The following is a 26574-nucleotide window of genomic DNA, read 5'->3' as shown; positions in this document are numbered from 1 at the left end:
TCTCCATGAATAGTGCTGCGAAGAGGTTGGACGATAATTTCTGGCGTATATGGAGCATATCTGAGAGGCTAAACTACTACTGAAACAACTAACCTCTTCGCAGCACTATTTATATAGATTTTTACTGTAATTACAGCGTGCAGCGCCATCTGTTGGCAATTTTTTAAACCAATTTCCAAGTTCCTTTACATGATTTTAATGGGTCTCACAATAAACATACTGTTTATTTTATTCCAATAACATCCTTTGTTTTCGAGATATTTAATTTTGAAACCAGGTAGTCCCTTATTGGACACCCTGTAACATATTAATAAATAGTCTCTTTAGGTTGTTTAGTGCAACAACCAATACGTCCATTTACCGCCAAATTGCGTAGTACACCGACTCACTTCGGGCAGGGACCTCTGTCCGGCCATCACCAAAAACTCCAGGACATTGTCTGCGCAGCCGGAGTCTGACAGGTTGGGTTCCACCACCGGGTACAATTTGTGCAACTCGTCTCCGAAGAGTCGACTCTCCATGACGCCTTCTCTGGCCCTCATGAGGTTTATGTTGCCGCGAAGAGTGTTGATCTCTCCGTTATGAGCCAGCACCCTGTAAAAAAAATAATAAAAGAATCATGGAATGATTTAAAGCAGAAATCCTGTCAACTAGTTTATTTCCTCTATGCCTCGAGGATTTATCTAATAGCAAAAGAAAAAAAAATTACAATCCTATTCACTAAATATCCTAAATAAACAAAGAAACCACTGACGTAGACCGGAAGTAGCGAGTCTTATTTCCGGTTAAGCGCCAATCTCCATTGCTAGAGATAGGTGTTCATAGCGAAAGCGATTTTGTTGTGCTTCTTTAAAAAGCAGAATAATGTCTTCTGCGTATTTCAATGCATTAAATAAGAAAGACAAACTTAGTTATTGTTAAAAATTATCTTTCAATGGCTGTGACCTTACCGATCCTTTAGTAGATGGATGGCGAATCTATTGCTAACGATTGATGTTTACAGTGTTCAGGCAATTTTGTTTTCTTTCAGTTCTAGGTAGAATCATGTCTTTTGCGTATTTTAATGCATGAAATGAGTATAATAGGCTTTGCTATTCTCAAAAAATGTCGATCAACGGATCTGATTTTCCTGATCCTTTAAATACAGAAATAAGAAAAAAAAAAAAAAAAGAGTCTTCGTTTGTCGATCATTACCGCGATTTCAATGATAAGCATTTATGAATACCTCCTAAACACAAATAAAGTTGATACAAAGTCTGCTTTCAAGAATCACAAATCTACTGGATTGCAAGTACGTTGTGAATAGTAATTCCTATTCTTAAGTTGAACCTTTTTTTTCAAAGATGGAAGCTTTTCTGCACTGTGTTCACACAGAATGGCTATGACAGGGAGTTTTGGTGTCATATTCAATCAATTCTCCTGTTGTAGCTTTTCAGTTCACACACACTTATTACAGTTGCTACCTAATTTTCAGGTTTGATATTTAATATATTTTATTACATATTTGTTCATCACTTTTTTTTTTGTTTAATCAACTTGCTTCTGTAGCAAGATTGATAGGCATAAAAAAAAAAGAAAGATAACAAAATTTAAATTTAATCTCCGAGTGCTTTCTCCTGCGTTAAAATTGCTTTGAATGTAATACCCAATAGCTATACTATGATACTATACTATAACTTTAATTAATGTGTTTGTTTACCGATTGTCGAATATCTAAATTTGTTTACAATTAGAGCGCCTAATAACTCGTCAATAACTCGAAGTCCCAAGAGGCGGGCTAAATGGTTCGAGCTATGGGAAGTTTTTTTTCTCATGATGTAATGAATAGTGGTTCTTTATTTTAATCACACAAATCAAACTGTTTGAAACCCGTCAAAACACTGGAAACTTTCAGCTTTGCAGGAAGCAAATAAAAAATTGTTCAGGTTGAGTTTTTCTAATAATCAATTTAATATAGATCAATATAGATCTTCACACATTACAGTAAAAATACAAAGCTGATGAAATTAAGGTGAATGTTTCCAGCTCATAAACACCTCGCACAAAGTGTGTTTACTACATAATATTCATTAAGATTCAATCCTTTCGCTTTAAAGCATTGGCTTTGATTCGACGATCAGGACCTTTAGAAATTTGAACATCTTTATTTCTGACATCTTATTTGCTCCTGTCCTCATGCTGTACCCGAAAGCAGAACAACATCCCCTCTTTTTACGAAAATTTTGCGCCTTTGAAATTCATGATTAATTTAAAAAATTCAATCAAATTACAGATACGTAAACAGAGCAATTCGTCGTAAGAAGCAATACAAATAAGACTTCCGCCGGAAGTTTTGAGTGACCCCGTGCAGCCCTGCCACCTAGTGTTCAAAAGAGTTAGCGTGGCTTGGAATTTGGTGAATACCAGGGGTTACCAAACTTTTTCAAGTTGTTGTACCCCTTAAAAAGTCAAAACAGCATTAAAAATATTGTGGGAATCATAAAAAGTTTACGTAATTTAACACACAAATCATATTATTCAATGCAGTCTCATGCTACCTCTGCCTGGAGAATTTATCGGGGAACAAAGTGGATTATCTTTTCTTAGCTCCCTGATTATTACGTTTTTCTCTTTACCCTCACAGCTCATTTGGAATTGATAGGAAAGGGTTCAAAGGAGGGCTACGAGTTTAGTAAATGGATCAACTATGATTCCAGGCTCAGAATGGTCAATATTAAAGAAAAGCAAAGTAGTTTAAAGCAAAATTTATAGATTAAAGCAAAGAAGAATAAGAGGGGTCATGATCCAGTTATTTAAGTTTATTAAAATGGAGGACACGTATGGGCTAGATTTCTGCACAGATGGCAGACCAGGAGTCATTGCATTAAGGTTCCCAAACCCCAAGCTGATCTTGAAATAAAGATAAATGATTACTTCAACAGTGTTGCAGACGTTTAGAATAGTTTACATAAAACAGCTACTACTTGTAATAGGGTGGACAGTTTTAAGAGGGCTCTTAATATTCATAGGGGAATGTTACAAATACAAATGTGACAACCAGCAGCAGGCTTTGGGCAGAAGCTAAACTGATCCTAGTCAGGTTATTAGACCCCAATGAAGATCAATGGCCCTCTTAAAGCTATCCACCCCCTTACTCATTACAGCTTCTTCCGGTAAGACACTCGGAGTGCCCACAACCCTAATAAAGTAATAATTTTTCCTCATTCCCAAGTTAGCCTGAGATTTGAATACCTTAAAACAATGACTCCCAGTCCCGCTTTCCGTGTAAAAATTTAACACATTAACATCTTCATTTTGATAAACTTAAAAAACTGAATCATATCCCCTCTGACTCTCGTTTCTCCAGGCTATACATATGCATATTAAGCCTTTTAAGTCTGGTATCATAGTCTAAATCTGAAAGTTCCCTTACTAGTCTAGTAGCCCTTCTTTGAATCCTTGCCAATAAAGAAATACAGTAAACTCCCGATTATCCGCGGAATTGGGTGGCACAAGTGCCGCGGATAATAAAAATCGTGGATAACCGCAAAAAGACTAAAATGGGGGACAAATCAGGTAAAAATTGTCCTATCTCAGATTCTTAACTTTATTGATGCATAACACTTTCCGCAAACAGTGAAAATATATATAGAGTACAGTACAAATGTTTTGTATTTTTGCACAACCGAACTTAACAAACAAGTGTATGTACGATGAAGAACGCACAAAAAAAAAAAAATAATAATAATAAAAAATAAAATTAAATCAATCAATCAAGCAAAAACAACTGAGCGTAAATTTACAATTTTTCAAAAAAAAAAAAAAAAAAACAGCCACTGGTATTCGCTTTTTACTGCGAAAATACATGTTCGTGATTGTTGATTGATTCGCGGATAATCCGCCCCACGGATAAACCGCTCGCGGATAATCGGGAGTCTGCTGTATAGATAAGATAATTTGATTGAGATCAGCCTAGCAAGGACCACAGCATGTTGCAGGTTGTCAAATTTGTATTTGCATTTACAGTAGGAGACCATTATAACGCACACCTTGGGACCAGAGCTTTTGCGTTACATAGTTTTTTGCATTGCATAGATCATTTCACAAATTTTGAAACAAATATTCAGAATATATCTATATATTAGCACTTCAGAATGAGTTTTATCTGCAATGAGTATTAAAGCACCAATATTACAATTAGTTATTCACAAATAAATATGTTTCACAATCAAAATCCGGCACTTCTGCTAGTTTCATGCTTTGCATAACAGCTGCATTTTCAAGAGCCATCTGGTATTTTCTGTTTACTATGAGTACTAATTTTCAATTTAAAAGCTTTGAAATAAGATGGAAAGATGAGAAACTTTCAAAATTTAATTTGCCTAACAATTTTTATTTTTGCAAAGCAAAACAGAGGGATTTTTTAAACTTCAAAACCTATTGTTTACTTCTGAAAAGTAGTGCGGTTTATAGAGAATTGCGTTATATAGGTCGGCGTTATAACGGTCTTCTACTGTATTAATTCCTCAATAAAGCATCGCAGATTAAGATTTCCACTCTCTAAGTAAAACAGCTTGATTTGAATGAATTTTGTATTTCTTTACCTCATCGGATGAGCTCTTTCCCAACTTGGAAAAGTGTTGGTTGAGAATCTAGCATGGACTAGAGCTAGATATGTTTCAAACTCAGGATTTTGCAAGTCTTTGAAATAACTCCAAAGCTGAGTAGATGTCAGCTGGCCCTGGAAAAAAAGATATTTTGGTTACAAAAAATTTCAAAAGATGATGTTATAAAACAACAGCTAGTCTAGAACTTGTCCCTTATATTAGCATTACGAGTACAAATTGTATCCCAGGACTATTTTTCCCCTTATTAGTATAGAACTTGTTTTGCAATAAGATAAAGTTAAGGCTGGTAGATATAGATATCAACAGAAATACTTGATTTAATGAGAAACTGAAAGAATTCATTATTTTATTTTTTTCAAAAAAGCTTCATAATTTTTTGGCAGAATATACAAATACAAATGTGACGACCAGCAACAGGCTCTGGGCCCAGCTAGGCTGGTCCTAGTCAATTAATTAGTCTCCAATGAAGATCAATGGCCCTCTTAAAGCTATCCACTCCCTTGCTCATTACCGCCTCTTCCGGTAAGCTATTCCAAGTGCCCACGACCCTGCTAAAGTAGTAGTTTTTCCTGATTTCCAAGTTAGCCTGAGATTTAAATAGCTTAAAACAATGACCCCTTGTCCTGCTTTCCCCGCAAAAATTTAATCCATTTACATCTTTCATTTTGATAAATTTAAATAACTGAATCATGTCCCCTCTGACTCTCCTTTGCTCCAGGCTATACATGTTAAGCCTATTAAGTCTGGTATCATAATCTAAATCTGAGAGTCCCCTTACTAGTCTAGTTACCCTTCTTTGAACCCTTTCCAATACAAAAATATCTTTCTTCAGATAAGGCGACCAAAACTGAACAGCATACTCCAAATGAGGTCTTGCTAAACTCCTATATAAAGGCAGAAGAACTTTCTTAGATTTGTTTGAAATAGATCTATTGATGAACCCAGGCATTTTGTTGGCTTTGTTACTAGCAATACTGCACTGTTGACTAAACTTGAAGTCCTGATTTATAAAGACACCCAGATCCATAACATTTTCTGCCTGATTTATGACTGAACCCTGTAAACGATATCTCATACGCTTATTTCCATGACCTAAGTGTAGCACTTGACATTTCCCTACATTAACTGCCATACCCCATTTATCTGCCCACTTAGTAATATGATCTAAATCCTCTTGCAGCTGTTTTACTTGTTCTTCATTTTCGACAATCCCCATAACTTTTACATCGTCAGCAAAACAATTCATGCTTCCAGAAATATTTTCATTGATGTCATTCATAAATATAATAAACAAAAGAGGCCCTAAAACTGATCCCTGAGGAACCCCACTTAAAACATCACTTAAATCTTTTTTCTTTCTTCAACTGGACATATAACTATGTCAACTAATTTGATTTCATACAACAATCTTTTATGCATCATTTAAAATAAAAACGAGCTGATGTGTGCATCACATGACTTCCTTTTACTCCAATTTAATGTCATTTCCCCATTATTCGCTATTTTAATGTGATTCAATATTTATTCTCTAAGTATCACCAACAATGGCCAAATTGAAACCAAAAAAAAAAAAAACTCCGCCAAATTTGTCGCCAAGTTGGCGACAAAACTTGGCGACCAAAAGACTGGCGATATATCGCCAAGTGTCCGACAAATTATAACGCCACTTGAGTTTACATCGAAATTAACAATGATTTCCCCTCAAAAAGGTGCAAAAGACCCCCTTAGGAACATCCGAAAGCAACCAAAAGGGGAGGTGCACAACTAGACCCCACTACGAGTCTATGTACCAAATTTCAACTTTCTAGGACATACCATTTTTGAGTTATGCGAGATACATACGCACATACGCACATACGCACATACATACAGATGTCACGAGAAAAGTCGTTGTAATTACCTCGGTGATGGTCAAAATGGATATTTCGCGTGTCTATACATTCCTAGGCACTTTTCCGCATGTGGTCGAATCGAAAAAAAAACTCAACATTCATTTGGGGGTGAGCAAAATGGAAATTAAGGGCGATTTTTGAGTGAAAATTTTTTCGCGAATACAATACTTCCTTTTTTGTAAAAGGAAGTAATAATTAAACAATGTTTTTATTTACTTGAATACGAAAAAGCGGTTACCACTGTCATGATCCTTGTGAATTTTTACTTAATTTATCTCATGTATTTCTTTTTTTAAAGATTAAGTAATACAGTGGGGTTCTGCTAATCTAAGTGCTGTTAATCTAACTTCCACTTAATCTGAGGTAGATTTAATACTGTTTATTCCACCCCCCCCCCCCTCCCCCAAATGAGAAAGTAATAAAAAAGTTTGCAGATGAATTAAATTTTGGAGAAGTGACACCAGAGAGAGAAGAAAGTATGCGAAGATTTAAAGTAAGAGTGGCAGAGACTTAACACCGGATAATTGTCTAAAAACGGAACGGTTTCCTTTCTCTTCAATTTATTATGTAGCCCACATAATCCGAGTTTTCAGTAGGTAATTCAAGTTGGACTAGGTTCTCAATATCAGCTTGGATTACTGGGACCTGACTGTGGTTAAATTTTCTAGCTTTGGAAAAATACTTTAGTTTAATAAATAAAATGACTTTGATTTATAAAAACAATGTTATTACATTGCATCATACTTTGCAAAATGAAGTAAAAAATCTAGTATTAAAAAATATGCATAAACAAAATATGAAAAAACTTACTTTATATACAACAGTGTCGGTGGATAAATTGCATATGTAAAAGCGAAGATCAGATGAGGGAATTTTATGAGTTGCATATTTCCGTAAAACGAAAACCTAAAAAGGAAAAGAGAATTTTTGAAAATATAAGATTGAAATTGAAAAAAAAAAAAAGTCAAAATTTTGTTTAAGTTCGAATTTGCTGAAATGACACAACTGTACACTATAGTAGCAGAATAGCAGTGTATTTTGCGAAAAAATTCGCAGAAGATTCAGAAGAAACTACAATGTGTATAAATTATTTGAAACAAAATAAAACCATATTATGCATGACACAAACAACATGAAAAGGATAAAAATTAATAAAGTTCTATTACAATAACTTCCCAATTAGATCAAGTCTCAACTTTTCAAAAGAAAAAGTTCAAACACAATATAATCTTTTTTCAAAGGATAATAGAAAAAAAGGATTTAATAAATATATTTTACTGTTGTTGCCACCTGTTTAGAAGCATTTTAAGAATTACAAAATAAAAGAAACAGAGAAAATGATAATGTACATTTTCAGAATGAGTTTGGACAATTGTTAGTTCTTTATTAACATAAAAGGATGATTTTTATATGTTCGCAAAATGCAGTTTTATATGTTCTACTTCTGCAGTGAAATGCAAGTGAGAAAGGAATGAAATATATGAAACTAAATCGTGGGCGCCCATATAGGGGAGCAAGTGGTGGCTCCCTCCCCCCCCCCCGGAAAGTTAGAACTTTCTTACTTTCAGTACTTTTTTTGTAAAAAATTTCTCTTCCAACCTTTTATGAATGAATTTCCAATTTTAATAACTCTATAATCTAAAATCGGTTTCCATGGGGAATATGTCTGAACCCCTCCCCCCCCCCCTTTAAATTTTGCATATGGGCGCCCATGAACTAAATGAAGTAAAAATGTAACAAACCATGCACGAAAAGTAGGGAAAGTATGTGTCATACTGAAATTTCTTTGAAAAATATTTATCTTAATTCAAAAAAAGTAAAAAAAGCCTCATTCCTCAAATCTATACAACACAAGTCAACAATAACCTAAAATTTGAATAACACGCTGTCCCCGGGCGGCGGAATAAAATCAGCTGGTTTACCGAATTCGAAAGAGCAGCTGGCGCCATCTATCTCTTGTCATGATCTACAAAGCCAAAAAAGCTAAATTCTATAAAACCTTTTGAAAACATGAAGCGCTGCGCCATCAAGGTCAAACCCAGGAGTGCACACACCTGGGTTAGGGTCATGGCGCAGACTGCGCCAATGAGATTTTTATGGGGAGGTGTTTTGAGTATTTTTCTCCTTTTTTGGGGGGGGGGTGTCATCGTGATAGTTAGGGGGTTGCGCTCTTGCTCTTAGAGGGCACCTCTGGTCAAACCAGGGGAGGAGGGGGGTTCGTGGCGCAGATTGTGCCATAGAAATTTTTAGTGGGTTATTTAGAGGGCTATTTTTTTCGTTTTTTTGGAGGGGGGATCTTGCTCTTGGGGGAGTCTTCGCAATTTTTAGGGGGGGGGGGGGTCTTTGCTCATACGCGGGTGGGCAGCCCTGGGTCAGACTAACACTCCGTCAGTCCGTGTACCGGAACAGAGTGAAAATTTTAGGGACGTAAATTCAATAATTTAAGTTTAAAAAAAAAATCATTACTGAGTTTCTGAAAAAAATAAAAGGAAAGGAAAAAAAGGGGAAAAAATCTCTAACTTAATTTTAAAAACAAAAACAATTCAATTGAAACATGGCTAAAAAAATTTCAAAGCTCCTCCAGAAAAAGATACAAAAGGGGGAGGGGTCGTTAATAGATACAGTAAAACGTTTTATGAAGCGATAAAAGGAAAACATCTACAAAAATTCCACATGCGAACTTGCTCTTTTGTATCCATAAAAATTATTTCTTCATCTATACAACATTGTTTTGATACAGAAGTGAGCAGCAAAAGACCGAAAATTATTTATTTCTTTTTAGAAAATTGTTTCAAAACGTATCAAAAAAAAAAAATATTTTAAATTATTGCGTAGGAGTGGTTCAACATTAAAAAAAATGGTTTTAGTGTTTATAAATGACCCTGGACCGCTCTGGCAGTGCAGTACAATGTAACGTCTTTGATAAGTTTTTTTTCCCTTTTTACCCCGTGCTTTAGAACGCTTTTAACTGTCGTATGAATGCCTGTTCAAACTAAGGATTTGCGCCTTAACATTCCCGAAAAATAAGATCAATCAATGCATTTACAAACATATATTTAATCGGACGAGTCGATCTCGGTGAAAATTTATCTTTCAATATTTCGTTTTTATCTCTTAGAAAATAATTCTAAAAAGTAATTCAGGATCCGCACATAGCGCGCCAGCATTGGTCAAACATATCCTTAGAACATAAATCTATGATTTTGATAACAAATAATTTCCCAAAAGTAACTATCGATCTGGTTTGATGGTCGGGAGAACTGGCGTTCGGAAGAAGTAACTCGGACATAGATTCATACACAGAAACATACATAGACACATACGCTCAGTTTTTAATTGTATAAGATTTTTTTTCAACAAGTTATTTGGAAAATGGGGTTGTTTCTAAAATTTTAAAAGTTTTTTTTTCCCTGAAAGAGCATGCTTAAAAACTTAGGATCTGACCATTTTTTAAATAATTTGACAAAGTTTAATATTTTTAACAATTAATTTAAACGGCGCAATTTCATTTTTTACGCTTCTGCACATGACATCACAAATGATGAAATGACATTCACTGATGCCATTAACGCAGAGCGCAATATTTGATTCGCTTCTTTACTCACATGTAGTGGCAACGATATGGCTGATAGCAAGCGCAGAGCACAATATTTAATTCGTTACTGAATTATCATAAACTGGAACCGCGGTAGACAGCAAGCGTACGCATCCAGTGCACCGTGGAGATGCGCCAAAGTACATCATTTATGGCGTCATAAAGACCACGCTTTATTTTTAAAATCGGACATTGAAGAAATCAATTAAAAACTAAGCGTTGGGTAAAAGAAAATTTTTTCTCGCTCCATGTTATTTTATTTATTTATTTATTTGCTTATTCTATCAGTTTCAGTGACTAATACTAGACTGAAGGAAACAACCCTATTAAAAACGTTGACAGTTAAAATTTGAAAGAAAAAAAGTTTCCTTCGAGCTTTCGGGACTTGCCGTGAGTGCAAATTATAAGCTTGCCGAAAACGCGCACAAAAAGTGAAAAATCGCGGATTGGCATACATTTCTAAATAATACAAATTAGTTGAAGAACTTTATTTTTTACGAAGTGATATCGAATCTAAACTTTTGAATCGCCGAACATTTAAAAATAACCAAATTAAAAACAGCAAGCGATAATGGAAGAAAAATCATTTAGAACTTTCCTAAAATAAATAAAGGGCATCATTTCCATAAATTAGAGTTAAGTTCAGCTTAAAAAAAAAAAGAGCAACTTCAAAAGAACGAAAAAAGAAAAAGAATTCTCGAAAAGAAAACCAAAACCCGCACCGTATAATTATTGCTACAGCGGCACGCCAAGATGACCTCTACGCGTGACCTTGACTTTCGCTGAACCTTCGCATCGTTGCCAAAGTTCGGCAGAGAGACCGTATGCTGGTTTTACGGCGGGGCTTGTACTGTAAAGGAAAAGAGGGATTTACAAGAAAGAAAAATGGCTTTTTCTCCTACGAGCTTCGTGGATTAAAATCGCATCTTTGAAAGAGGCTACATTTTCTCCTGAATTTCAATGAACGTTTTATGAATAATATTCAAAAGGAGGAATGTGTGCAGTATATTTTTAGAAATGTGGGTCATTTGGAAGACGGAAATATTCGAAAGCAAAATAAAAAGGGGAAAATTTAACTTAAAAGAAGTGCTTTTCAGTTCGTGTGAATTTCGAAGAAATATGTAATTTTCGTTGGTGAGTTTGAAGTAGATAACAAAAATATTTTGAATCACACATAAATCTTGAAAAATATGTATACATTTATTATACATTAATTTGAACAATTTTCATAAAATGGGGTTGTTTCCTTCAGTCAACTTTTAGTCACTGAAGTTGATAGAATGAGTAAAAAAAAAAAAAAAAAAAAATACATGAACCCAGAAAATACTTTTATTTACCCAAAAGTTATATATATATATACATATATATATATATTTTTAATGTCCCATTTTTCAAACAAGGCGTGGTCTTTATGACGTCACAAATCCTGTACTTTGCAGCATTCCACTGGCGGGCGCACTGAATGTTTACGCTTGCTGTCTACCGCATTTCCAGATCATAATAATTCAAAAGCGAATTAAATATTGTGCTCGACGCTTGTTATCAACCGTATCGTTGCCGGTACATGAGAATAAAGTGAATTAAATATTGCGCTCTGCGCTAACGGCAACAGAGATTGGCAATTCATTTCTGATGTCAAAAAATTATATTCAGTCTCTGCACTGATTTAAATAATTTTTTAAAAATAGTAAATTTCGCCGAATAATTTAAAAAAAAATGTTTTTAAGCATGATCTTTCAGAAAAAAACACTTAAAATTTCGGAAACGACCCCATTACATTTTACAAATTCGCAATTTAAACGAACTCAAGAGGGCACTGCTGTCTCTGGCTAATAGCTGATGAAAGAGGTAAAACCAAGAACGACCAGCTTACCAAGAAACACGATCAGTGACAAGGGCGCCCATATGCAAAATTTTAAAAGGGGGGGGGGCTCAAAAATTTCCCCCATGGTTTAGCAGGATATTTTCCCCATGGAAACCGATTTCAGTGCATATTTATTTTGTTGGACTTTTTCCAGTCACATGGGTGAGTTTTCGAATTGTACTAACTCTCTTTTTTCTTCCTGTTTCTATATTTGAAATACAGTTTGTATCGTTAAAAGAACATGTTAAATTAAGATTGTTTGGATTTCTTTAAATGAAACAGAGTTGAACAAAAAAGATTGTTTTTAAGGATTTTAACTAAAGCTGAATTGGAATCTGATGACTTGGTATTAAATTAATGCTTATTGGTATTTATTTAGTCTTGGTGCTTTAGTTTCACATAATCAACCAAAAAAGGTGTGTCATTTTATGTAAAAAGCTGATTGTAATTGTACATAAATATTTCAGATATAGTCTATCAGATGTAATTCATTTTAACGTGAGCACAGATTATAGTTGATAATGCATATATTTTCATCTTTTGTGCTAATTGAAAATACCCATAACTTGTATCATTGATAACTGTGATTAACGTTAAAGAGATTTTTGCAAAAATATGCTCTACTGGTGTTTTGCATACCTTGCATTGCGCGTACCTATTTATTCCTTAACGCGCTTTAGAAACTGATATCAGAGTAATACAAAAACATCAACTGGACATATCTTTTATTTTTTAGGTAGCCCGTGCAACGCCGGGCACGCAGCTAGTTCTGGCATTGCTTATATCTGGCATTGCTTATACAATGTCAAAAAGAAGTCATCTCTCCATTTTTAAGGAGCAGAAAATTTGTGAATGCAAACAGAGCTATGTATCCAAATGCAGCACATCAAAACATTTCATGTCATATATTAAAATTTGACGTTTTTAATAACTTATTTATTAATGGCTGGAAAAGAAATTTTTATACATTTTTTCCAAAAAAAAAGCACTAAAAGCAAGGAAGTTCTTATTTCTAAGGGGGATTTCTCATTTCTATAGGGGGAAAGGGGGGCCTTAGCCCCCCCCCCTTGCCCCTTATAGGGCGCCCTTGAGATTGAACAGGAAAAGGGGTCAATTGCTTTGTTAATGTGACCCTTTCACCTTTCACTCTTTTCAACGCTTTTAGCTAAATGCCAGTATCGATTTCGGGGGACAAGGGACGCACTTTATCTGTTCTGATTACACCTGCCAATGCCAATCAACATTAATGCTGTTCGATAGTAAAAACCTTGTTTTCTTCGGGCTTTAGAAATGCAAATTTAATGCCGGCTTTGAAAAGGATTGGTGAAAGACTGGTTTTCTTTTACATGCAAAATGTACTATTGCTCATTGAATTCGATTGAGCCTACATTCCACTCAAGAGTTGTGATCTTCTGGAAGTAGGGAAAGTTTTTTAGTCGGTTGATGTTGAAGTAGAATGGGGTCGTTTCCAAAATTTTAAAAGTATTTTTTTCTGAAAGAGCATGCTTAAAAACATAGGATCTGACCATTTTTTAAATGATTTGTTTAAGTTTAATATTAAAAAAAAAAAAAAAAAACTTAACTCGGAGCTCTTCCATTGTTTACGCCTTCTGCCGATGACATCACAAATGATGAAATGCCATTCAGTGTTGCCATTCACAGTGCAAAATATTTAATTAGCATCTTTACTCACGTGTATTGGCAACGATAGGGTTGATAGCAAGCGTAGAGCGCAATATTTAATTCGCTGCTTGGTTATCATAACGTGGAAACGTGGTAGAAAGATGCGGCAAAGTGCATCATTTGTGACGTCATCAAGACCACGCCTTGTTTGAGAAATCGGACATTTAAAAAAATTAATTGAAAAATAACTGTTCGGAAAATGAAAGTATTTTCTGGGTCCATTTTTTTTTTTTGCTCATTATATCCATTTCAATGACTAAAAGTAGTACTTATGAGTGAAGGAAACCACCCCATTGTGAAATCAAGTCTGTCTCTTCAGTTAATATCTGGCATTGCTTATACAATGTCAAAAAGAAGTCATCTCTCCATTTTTAAGGAGCAGAAAATTTGTGAATGCAAACAGAGCTATCCAAATGCAGCACATCAAAACATTTCAAGTCATTTTTCTATAATGTGGAAAAAAAACCATGAGCCGCCGATGCATTGGAGGCATCTTCTTTACTAATAATAAAGCTGAAAGTCTGGATCTCTGTCTGTGAGGATGTCTAGATCTCTGTGACGCGCATAGCGCCTAAACCGTTCGACCGATTTTCATGAAATTTGGCAAAGTTAGTTTGTAGCATGGGAGTGCACCTCGAAGCGATTTTTCGAAAATTTGATTTTGTTCATTTTCAATTCCAATTTTAAGAACATTTTCCCGAGCAAAATTATCATAACATGGACGAGTAAATGACCAAGTTATCATAACGTGGAACCGTATCATGGGCAAACCAATTGGCGAGAAATTCACCATACATTATTTGTAAATGTACAAGCCAACCAAAAGACCTTTTAATCTTCTACTACGGGCAAAGCCGTGCGGGTACCATTAGTATTCTATAAAGAAAAATGGTTTAATGCTGAGTTGAGGATGCACGAACAAATGCTTTGCGAGTGCGAATGAAATCTGCTAAACATGAGAAGCTGGAAAATGCTTTATACACTTGGATTATGCAGACGGGTGCCAAAAGTGCTACAATAACTGGAGACATAATCAGAGAACATGCTAAAATTTTGGGCAGCAAATGAATATCACTGATTTTGGATATGGCAACGGTTGGCTGAGTAGATTTGAAAAAAAAACAAACGTCGTGGTCTTTCTCAACACATAAGATCTGGTGAAACGGCCAACGTCGATCCAACTATGTACTGTGGCAAAGAGCCGGGAAAAATTACGGGCCTACAAAATGGATGAGAGTGGACTTTTTTATCGTTGGCAACCAAATAAAATCAAGTGGGGCTGTTAAAGGATGTATAAAAGCAAAAGATCGGGTATCACTTGTATTTTGCACTAATTCCATATACCGCCTGACTCGATATAACGCCACGGTAGAATCGGATCCGACAGAGGCGTTGTATCGGAGTTTGACTGTACACAGTTCCGAAACGAAATCCAGGTGACATTTCATCGATAAGTACCTCGTCTTCTAGCTTGCGACATCATTCTCTAAAGAGTCATTTGTGTCAAAAACAATGATAATCACGCTCCTTTTCGCACAGCATCATCGCTGCGTCACGGAAAGAGGGGTTCGGGGCGGCAAAAACCACGGCGGAAAGTGAAGTGGGCGTGGCCGAATCCTCCTACGCGCGGGAAAATATTGATCTGCAAGGATTGAAGCGGGTAAGAACCTCTATAGTAGAAAGAAGGCCGACATAGCCGACATTTTGGTTCTAAGAGAGCTTTGGGACTAGTTTTTTGTTTAACACTACAATAACGCGTAACCTGAAATCCAACAAACCGAATTGTGGAATTAACCAAACTTGCTTTCTCTCTCTCTTTGCTAAAGGTTGCAAAATCAAAAATATGGTTTATCCCCGGTTTCGCCGACATTTAAAATCCCCCCCCCCCTTTAATAAATCAAAAGGTATGATTGACACTGAAAAGCAGGGGGGGGGGCACACACCAAAAATATAACCCCAATCAATGTACGTTAAGAGTAGAAACAAGAAAATATGTACTTAAAATGAAATTAAAAGATGGAAGAGACATAAGAGAGTTTAAAAATCTTTTAAAAAACTAAAATGTCTACACCTACACTAACAGTTTCATATTTTATCCTGGAAGGAAAAACGCACACGAAATTTTTTTTTTTTGTCATTTAATCGCTACTAAATTTGAAAAAAAAAAAAAAAAAAAAAAACACACACACAATTTTCAGCGTCATAAAACAATTAAGCAAAAACGATCACATTCAAACCGCTTTAGTATACTGGAGGAAAGTCTGCCAAGTTATCTGTCCAATTATCCGAACTTTTGCTTATCAGAATTACGACCGATCCCGACAAGTTCCGATAATCGGCGCTCTATAGCTATTCGACTGAAAATTAGCACATATCTAGTTTTTGACGTTAATTCATCCTAGTGTTGAGGAGTTTTCCACTAAGATATATGGCTGAAAATAAAACCCCCTTTTTTCCACTATTAGTCTATTCACCGAAAAGATAGCCCAAAAGTAAACAAATGAGCTGCTAGAAGGTTTGCCACTAATGGGGATTCCCTCTAGATTCGCTGTCCTTTCTTGGCCCCGATTCGGTATTATCCACGCCAAACACATGGTTGACGTCACCATGTGGCGTATTTTTGTTCACATCTAGTCTATCTTTCCCGTGAACGCAGTAATGTCTCACATTTGAATTGAGGACCGCTAGGAGTCTAGTAATACGCATATCGGACTTGAGACCGAGGGGTCGTAGGTTCGATTCCCGAGATCCACCCAAACTCATATGTGGAACATGCTCGTTAAATGTATGGTGCCAAAAGTCCTGTGCACCAAGAGTTGAACAGCCACAACTGGCGCAGAAGACTGAAGCAAATTTACATACACACTGCTACATTTGTAATAGAAATATATTTTTAATACAAATTAGAATATACATAAAATAAAATTATTCATTTGGAATTGAACCGGAAACCGTAATTTTTGGCGGAACAAACACCGGAACTAAACCGACATTTTTAGTAAACCATTTTACGCAGATTTGATAATGGGGTGGTTTTCTTCAGTCAAAAGTACTACTTTTAGTCATTGAAATGGATAGAATGAGCAAAAATAAATAAATAAATAAATAAATAAATAAATAAATAAAAAATAACATGGACCCAGAAAATACTTTTATTTTCCCAACAGTTTTTTTTCATTAATTTTTTAAAATGTCCGATTTTTCAAACAAGGCGGTCTTGACGTCACAAATGATGCACTTTGCCGCAACTTTGCTACTACATTTCCACGTTATGATAATCAAGAATCGAATGAAAATTGCGCTCTACGCTTGCTACCAACCATATGGTTGCCAATACACGTGAGTAAAGATGCGAATTAAATATTTTGCGCTGTGAATGGCAACACCGAATGGCATTTTATCATTTGTGATGTCATCGGCAGAAGCCGTAAACAATGAAAGCGCTCCGATTTAAGTAATTTTTTAAAAATATTGAGCGTAAACAATTTATGAAAATATGGTCAGATCCAACGTTTTTAAGCATGCTCTTTCAGAAAAAAATACTTTTTAAAATTTTGGAAACGACCGCATTCTTGGTTTAGGATTTGACACATTTATTTTATTTTACGCGGATGAGTTTTGATTTTACGCGAACACAGATAAAATTTTCTCCTCTTCCAAAATCGAAATTCATGAGATTGCGGATAACAGGTAATAAACTGCCGTGCTAATAAGCGAGCTCGGGTATTTTTACGATTGGTTCCAGAGCTCTTTACAGAAGTAAAGTTATTAAATTCACACAATGGGATCGTTTCCAAAATCTTAAAAGTATTTTTTTTCTGAAAGAGCATGCTTAAAAACATAAGAACTGATCATTTTTTAAATAATTTCTTTAAGTTTAATATTTTTAAAAAATTACTTAAATCGGTGCGCTTTTATTCTTTACGCTTCTGTCCGATGACATCACAAATGATGAAATGCCATTCAGTGTCGCCATTCACAGAGCAAAATACTTAATTCGCATCTTTACTCACGTGTATTGGCAACGATATGGTTGATAGCAGAGCGCAATTTTAATTCGCTTCTTGATTATCATAACGTGGAAACGCGGAAGAAAGATGAGTCAAATAGCATCATTTGTGACGTCATCAAGACCACGCCTTCTTTCAAAAATTGGACATTTAAAAAAATTAATTAAAAAATAACTGTTGGGAAAATGAAAATATGCTCTGGGTCTATGTTTTTTTTTTTTTTTGGTTATTCTATCAATTTCAATAACAAAAAGTACTATTTTGACTGAAGGAAACAACCCCATTCAGAAAACATTCTCAATTTGTTACCTAATTCATTTTTAGATAACTTCATTGCTGGTGACGTCAGAGCGTTACTCGATCAGTGACTTTGGCTATCATATATATGAAAATGTATTTTGTTTCCTCTATGGAGCCTAACTTCTCTTTCAACACTACTATTAAGTATCAACTTACGGCGGCATTTCCCTCGAACGTAATCCCCGCGTAAAACGAGGATCTACTGAATTTTTAATTGAACTGGAACGAAAACAAATTAAGGTTCGAAGCCCTGAGTAGAAACAAAATGTCGCCATGAGTCAGCTCACTTTAGTGGACTTAGGAGTTTTCAAGGCACCGCTCCCGAGAATTCTGCATCCGCGAAGATCCCTTCGACGTGACTTCTTGGATTTGCATTTCTATTTTTAATGAAGTTCTAAATTTAGCATTGATGGGATGCGTTTAAGTGGGTGGAACCGCATCGTTACGGCCGGGTAATGAGGGGCTTAGCGTCCATTAGAATGAAATGTAATCGTTCGCGACAATAAACCGGCAAACAGAGAGAGAGGGGTTATGATCTTTATTGTACCATTTCCAGTAACGTTATAATAATGGCTGATGGTCCGATGATTGCTTTCTCCTCTTTTTATGAGTAGGAAAAGAAAATACTACATGACAACAAGTGAGAAACAATACATTTTTAAACAATCAAAACACTTCGGAGCACGTATTTTACATTCTTTAAAAAAGTAAAAAAGAAAGAAAAAAAAAGTTTTATTAGATTTTGAAGTGCTCTGTTCTTGAGATAATGTTTTATTTTCTGTCTTTATTTTTTAGTTTTAAAGCAAATAACTACATAATTAGAACACCAATGTTCATCAACGTTTGCGATTTAGCCTCAGATTATTCTATTATTAAAAAGTCTAAATGAACTCAGAGCCCTAGTTAATTATTCATTTTTACAAAGCTTTTGTAAATATCTTATTGTTAATGTATATTTCTTCGTTGTTTGCATTATGTTCGTTGGAGCAACAGCCTTAATGACGTCAAAATTGCTTAAAACTTCTAGCTGAAATTTAAAAGAAAAAACAAGCACGTGGACAGTCAAACAAGTAATAAATAATGCTCAACCACAGAATCTCTGATAGGAAGGGTAGAATTTGGGTGAGGGTATACCACCTAACAAATCCTTCAAATATTGTCGAGTTTGATTGGATAATTGAAACTGATTATGAACGACTGCAGTATGCAACGCTGCTTAAATGACATTACACATGCTGCACATAGGGGCTGATTCGTAACAAAGCAGATGCTTTGAGTGAACATAGTCTGATCAAAGTGAAGTTTATTGTCTCTAACGCCTTTCCTTTTTCCAGTGAGCAATTTTGTTCACATACAGTATTGTTCTAAATCAGTGGTGCTCAACCTACGGGCCGCGAAGTTGATCCATGTGATCTGCAGTTACTGTCCACCTCTGGCAAGTTGAGCTCCGCTGCCCGACCGATTAAACGATTCCATTTGTTGAAATAGGGGCGAGGAAAAACGGCTTAAGAACTGACGGTTTTTTTTTTTTTTTTTTTTTGCAGTGTTATTGCCCATTTGGCGAACAATATAATTCAGGTAAGAAGTAGCAAGCGGTACAGGATTTTCTCACCAATAAAAGGGTTGCAATGGTAGCCCAACTTTCTACATCTAACAATTCCTCTTCTTACTGATTGCGCTCCCTTGAAAGAAATGGACTTGCTCAAGGTCATAGCTCAACTTCCCAGAGGTGGATCGTATGTTCAATGTTACGTACAAATCGAAAAATATATTCTGAAATCTTCCAGAACTACCTCTTTAGTCGGTATTACGAACGATTGTTGCTAATTTGGAGCCAAATACAGAAATCTGTTTCTAAAAAGAGAGATGCAAACTTCGTATCGATAAAACAAACATCGTAGCAATGATAATCAATATTCTTGATTTGCATTTTTTCCCCCTCTTACCACGTTATTTAGATAAAAACTAAATATAATTTAAAGTTTATATGTGTTTTGGTTCACAAGATTTATCTTGGTATGCTACGTATCGGGATTAAGGCCTCCTACACACGAGGCTGTTAGTGGAATCAATTTTTCGAAAAAGTTGCCTGTCAACTGGAGTTCTTCGTTGTCTTCGCAAGAGGCAACATACAGCGTGTCCAGAAAAGGACACCCTGATTTCAAAATTAAATATCTCGAAAACAAAGGCCGATATGGAATAAAATAAACGGTATGTTTATTGTGAAACCCATAAAAATCATGTACAGAAACTTGGAAATTAGTAACAAAAATTGCCAACAGGGGGAGCTGCACGCTGTAATTGCAATAGAAATCCCCATGAATAGTGCTAACGAAGGGGTTAGACGCTTCAGCTGTAGTTTTGCCTTTCGGAGGTACTTACATTTATGCTAAAAATTATCGTCCAACCCCTTTGCAGCACTATTTATGGGGACTTTTATTGCAATAACAGCGTACAGCGCCCTCTGTTGGCAATTTTTGTTACTAATTTTCTAGTTTCTGCGTATGATTTTTATGGGTTTCACAATAAACATACCGTTTATTTTACTCCAAAATCGGCCTTTGTTTTCGAGATATTTAATTTTGAAATCAGGGTGTCCTTGCCTGGACAATCTGTAGTTAAATCAACCTTTCTTCTATTAAGGCGGAATTTATGCAAGCAGCGCTGTTAAAGCTGAATTGAGTTGCCTCACAACACAACTAGTTGACTCGTGTGTAAAGCGTACGCTTGGCAATGTCCCGATGAGTGTAATCAACTACAAAGTTGATTACAATGAGAATGGTAGCAGCACATGCACCTGATGAGTTGACTGTCGTGTGAAGGATACGGGCGATTGCTTCACTTTTCTACCTGGTTACACTTCCTAATAACCGTTCGTTCGCAAGTTGATTCAACTAAGCTACTACCGGTATACGCCCAAAATGTCGCGGCCAAAATGTCGCGGGCCAAAATGTCGCGGCCAAAATGTAGCCGGTCCAAAATGTCGCCGTCCCAAAATGTCGCCGGTCCAAAATGTCGCCAGTCCAAAATGTCGCCGTCCCAAAATGTCGCCAGTCCAAAATGTCGCCAGTCCACAATGTCGCCGGCCCAAAATGTCGCCAGTCCAAAATGTCGCCAGTCCACAATGTCGCCGGCCCAAAATGTCGCCAGTCCAAAATGTCGCCGGTCCACAATGTCGCCGGCCCAAAATGTCGCCAGTCCAAAATATCGCCGGTCCAAAATGTCGCCAGTCCAAAATGTCGCCAGTCCAAAATGTCGCCAGTCCAAAATGTCGCCGGCCCAAAATGTCGCCAGTCCAAAATGTCGCCAGTCCACAATGTCGCCAGTCCAAAATATCGCAGGTCTAAAATGTCGCCGGCCCAAAATGTCGCCAGTCCAAAGTCGCCGGTCCAAAATGTCGCCGGCCCAAAATTCGCTAGTTCAATTGGTACGAAAAATTTAAATGTACGTCGATGCTTTTCAGCATAAAAGTTGCGAAAGAATATTAATTGACTTTCAAAGTAAGTTCCTTCAAAAATTCCAAACGTTTTCTCCTGTCTTAATTCGTAAACATCAGATTAATTCCAGAAAATTAATAGTTTTCAGAAAAACATACGTTTTTCTGTATACTATTACGAACGTAAACATGCGAAAGGCTGCTCCAACGGATTTCTCTTTCTCGTTTAATCTGATTAATAATATTACTCAAGATGTAACGCAAAGGATCAAGATGTAACGCAAGGATTCAGACGGAAAATTGGTATGGAAGTAAAACTAAACTGTTCTAAAGGCGAATGAAAGAATAGTGAGGTGCGATGTGAATATGGCAAGAGAATAGGCGGTTTGTATTTTTTGGCGTAATGAAGTAAAAACAAATAACTCCTTCACTCTAGCATATAATTACCTTAGCGACAAGTCAGTAATTTAGGGGATCAGGCGGAATGGCCCCCGACTTTGAATTTTTTTTTATATATACAAGTGGAAGTGCTTTTTATAGCAATCCTATGAAATTTGCATTGGTTATATGCCCGTTATCCTCCCTCTCCCCTTTCACTGGAAAAATTCGAAATCACGGGCCAGGGTGGATCAAAACTGTTCTGAGACTTTTTCTGGAAATGAAACTGAAGAAGTTTAACAAGACTGCTCGAGACCTTCCTCTGAGAGGACATTTGTATGTGCTTTGCGACCGGGATTTTGGGACAGCAAAACAAATGTTTAACAGAGATGACAGATTATTGCCGTGGAAACTCTGTTTTATGAGTAAAATTCTGAAATTACGTCGAAATGTTCCCCGTCAAATCTTTTGAAATCAATGAAACCCGTAACTGCTAAAACAGGTCTCTTTCACTCAGATTTTTGAAAAACGACCCTACGCGATGACAAATATTTTCAATTCTCAACATTCATGAAATTTATATATTCGATAGAACATCAAGGGGGACAATTTCAGAACAGCTATTTTATTAGAGGTTTTCAAGAGGATACTTTCATGCTTGCGAAGTAGCGCTTGTCAGCTGAATCACATTTTCCAATTTTAAATAGAAAAGAAAAAATTTCATAATGTAGGGTGAAATAACTGATATCAATGAGATTATTCAGATCAATTTTGACCTAGACTTATTTTTAAAATGAGTTTCAAAAAGTAATAGTTCTAGCTCAATATAGCTTGGTAATTCAGAAAGAAAAGAAAACTGATAATAATAATAATAAACAAATAAGTTTTTCCCTCTCAGAAAAAATTGCTGTTTTAATTATTGAATTTTTACTACGCAAATTGTATAAGAATGCAAACTCAGTTTTTATTTAACACCCACGCTAGTTAAAGTGCAACAAAAATGAGAGGAATACACGGCTAATTTAGATTTTATTGTTATCTTGCTCAACGTCTCATATTTAAATTCAGTATATTTTTCATTGCTTATTTAATTACACTGACTCACGTAAACGATTACGAAACTCAACTTTAGAACGAAAATAAGGCTTGTTTTCGTTTAATTTCACTTGCATACTACATTTTTGTATGAATCCTCGCATTACTTCTTGAGATATAGCAGTCACATAAAACGATAAAAAATATTCGGTGATCCATCCTTTTGGGATGACTGATGCCAAAAATAAATGAGCAACTCGCCCTTTAAGATATACCTGTAGACCAAATTTTGTCTTAACCGTTGTACAGTAGACCCTCGTTTTACGCGGGTGTTATGTTCCACGGAAATGCTGCGTAAATCGAAACCGCGTGAATTGAGACCTAATATCAAAAATAGGGAATGGGTTCAAAATAGGGATTAGGTTCCGTAGATAAAAAAATACTTCATTCTAGTGATGACTAATTGTATGAAAAGTTTAATGTGTACTTATATCGATTTTTATGCATAATATGCATAAAGAAAACAAACTAATTTCGTGTTCTGTTTATGAAGAAGAGCTGCCTATGATAGTCTTTTGGTAGTCATTAAGAATTTTTCCTCTAATTCTTTGCTGAGCATTAACGCATCCATGACCACTTGCGTCATTTCCTTGATAAAATCTTCCTTTACTAACAAATCAGAAAAAAAGATTATTTCTATTGTCTACGAATGGTTCAAAATTTTCAATGTGAGCGTTTTTGGTTGTGTGTCACCGGAGTCGGTATCCTCGTTGGTTTTGACCTCCTTTGTCACTCCTAAAAGCTCTTCTTCCAGTGAGTTCTGAACTGTGTGAGTTTAATCACTTTACTTCTAATGGAAAAAGCTCTGGAACCAATCGCATAAAATGTCTCCAAGGACCCAAGTTTGATTATTAGCACGCCCAAATGCAGTTAGTTGCGAGTAATCTGCAATCTATAGGAGCTTGGGTTTTGAAAGAGAGGAAAATGTTACCTGTTTGCATTGCCGCATCAGCGTAAAACCGAAATTCATCTGCGTAAATAAAATAAAGGTGTCAAATCTTCAACCGCGTATAATCGAAATCGCGTAAAATAAACCTGCTGAAAACGAGGGTCTACTGTATTACTTTTTGAGATATATCAGTCACGGATAATAAAAAAGAAAGGAAAAAAAAACATTCGATTGCTCCACCCTCTGGTGTTATTGGCCCCAAAATCTGTCCCCCTGCTGCTTCCTAACATTTTATTTGATTCCGTTCATCATTTTTTGAGCAATGACAGTCACGCATATCGATGAAAACGTTCAGTTACTCCACTATCTTGAACGAATTGACGCAAAAAAACCACGCAGCCCTAAATCATATATGGGTACTTGCGGGTATCGTTCGAATTCTTACTACAGGTTTTGACGTAGAATGGCCCCAAAAAATCGGTCACATACAAACGCACACTATTCTTGAAGAAAAGTTTTAAATAATTTAGCGAACGTCAGAACTGAACGCCGTCAGAACGTTTTACAGTTGGTAGATAGCGAGTCACAAGAAATAAGATAACGTAACGCTTGTATTCTATTTGTTTGCTGAAAAACAGCCGAGAGTTGCGAATCAAAACGGAATAATCTTTTTAGAATTCATCAAGAAACTCAGTTAGTCCAGTCCCATTTTTAACGAAGACATTCATTAAAGGCAGTAATCATTTATTCTGCAAATTTAGTGTTAAACAGCATTTTTGTACATTTGCATTTTTCTTACCAACTGAATGAGCGAATTTTGGTTCTACGACATTTTGGACAGGCGACATTTTGGCCCGGCGACATTTTGGACAGGCGACATTTTGGGCCGGCGACATTTTGGACAGGCGACATTTTGGCCCGGCGACATTTTGGGCCGGCGACATTTTGGATCGGCGACATTTCGGCCCGGCGACATTTTGGCCCGGCGACATTTTGGACCGGCGACATTTTGGCCTGGCGACATTTTGGACAGGCGACATTTTGGACAGGCGACATTTTGGACCGGCGACATTTCGGCCGGCGACATTTTGGATCGGTGACATTTCGGCCCGGCGACATTTTGGACCGGCGACATTTTGGCCGCGACATTTCGGTGGCGACATTTTGACCCCAAACCAAGCTACCTCGTTTGAAGAAGACCTAAATAATCCTTCGACTCATTATTTTTCTCAGTAAAGAATTCTAGATGAGCACTCCTTGAAAACGTAGGCAAGTGTTGAGCTCCAAGTCATCTCCTAAATCAGGTACTTGGAAAGTTCACACAGTTCTAACTTTTCCAAGAATTGATCAAACAAAGAATGGCCCCAAGGGCAGACTCACTTCTCTTCGGAATGTGTCCGTGTCCATGGAAGGCCCCACGACGAAGACTTGCCTCATAAGGGGTTCGTTGGCCTTGGCGACGTAGCCCAGGATGTCGCTGTTGACGGGGACGTCCCGCCAACACAGAACCTACCGAACAAATTCATTTCAATTAGTAAAATACTCGCAGTTTCATTCAAGCAAAGAAAAACTTAAAAACAATGAATAAATACAATAGAACTTCGCTTATTTGGTCCTCGTTTATCCGGATCAAGTTTGTAGAGTTTAGAAAAATTTATAATCTCTTAAAAACATTCTAAATTACAATTGCAAGAACAGAACTATAAATGCGCCAAAGATTCGCTCTTTATTTTAATTAAATGTACAACTCCTGCATAGGTCGTGCAATAAATTATAACCATCCGATAAACAACAAGGCGCATTTGTAGTGTCAGTCTGACACTACTGCAGCTGAAATATCTTTACTAATAATAAAGCTGAAAGTCTGTCTCTGGATCTCTGTCTGTTACGCGCATAGCGCCTAGACCGTTCGGCCGATTTTCATGAAATTTGGCACAAAATGAGTTTGTAGCACGGGGCCTCGAAGCGAGTTTTCAAAAATTCGGTTTTGTTCGTTTTCTATTCCAATTTTAAGAACATTTTATCTAGCAAATTATCATAACGTGGACGAGCAAATTACCATAACGTGGACGAGTAAATTACCATAACGTGAACGAGCAAACTACCAAAACGTGGGCGAGAAAATGAACAAAGCCAATTGGCGAGAAATTCCTCATCCATTATTAGTAAATATACAGGCGAACCAAATGACCTTTTATTTTTTCTACTACGGGCAAAGCCGTGCGGGAACCACTAGTAAATAATAAAGTGTTCGCGAGTAACAACCCTATGTGTTTCTGTTACGAAGCATCGATGTTTTGCTGCAATAAAAGATAAGTCTACTTATTTACGAATGTGTTTTACTGATTACCCGGATTGCACTTGGTCCCAGTTAGTCCGGATAAACGAGATTGTACTGTAGTAGCGTAACTAGGGGTTGTGGCAGGAGTGGCTCTCGCCAGGGGTGCAACAGTCAGGGGGGCGGCATTTCGACTGATTAAAAAATTTTTTTTTTCTTTTGAAAAATTGATCATGAAGTAGAAAAATGCTTTCTTAAATAAGAATTTTAAAAAATCGTAAAAAAAGAGCTAGAGGGGAAAATGAAACAATCCTAAACCCTGAAAGGAAAAGGAAAAAAAAAAAAAAAAAAAAAACCCGTGGCGTGAAATTCTGTTCCAATTCACTGAGTTAGCTAAAGACTTACAATTTGTATACCAGGGAGCGGTGGTGGTGTGCATTCTATGCCGGATGATTCTATTTATTTTCGGGGAGGGGGCGACATTTTGTCGTGTATAGTTTGAAGTGTATAGTTTTTCTTGGGCTAAGTATTTATTCTCATCATAATA

The 26574-nt window shown here is 36.4% G+C and overlaps 1 pseudogene; it reads right to left on the bottom strand.

Annotated features, from left to right (window-relative positions):
* The window catches only part of LOC129232190 (uncharacterized), a 222266-nt pseudogene that overhangs the window by 103924 nt on the left and 91768 nt on the right, over positions 1-26574 (bottom strand).

Source organism: Uloborus diversus, unplaced genomic scaffold, assembly GCF_026930045.1.
Source record: "Uloborus diversus isolate 005 unplaced genomic scaffold, Udiv.v.3.1 scaffold_11, whole genome shotgun sequence".
In the NCBI taxonomy this organism is placed as follows: Eukaryota; Metazoa; Arthropoda; class Arachnida; order Araneae; family Uloboridae; genus Uloborus; species Uloborus diversus.
The sequence above is the reverse complement of the archived record's forward strand: the minus strand, read 5'-3'. Positions and strand labels throughout refer to the sequence as shown.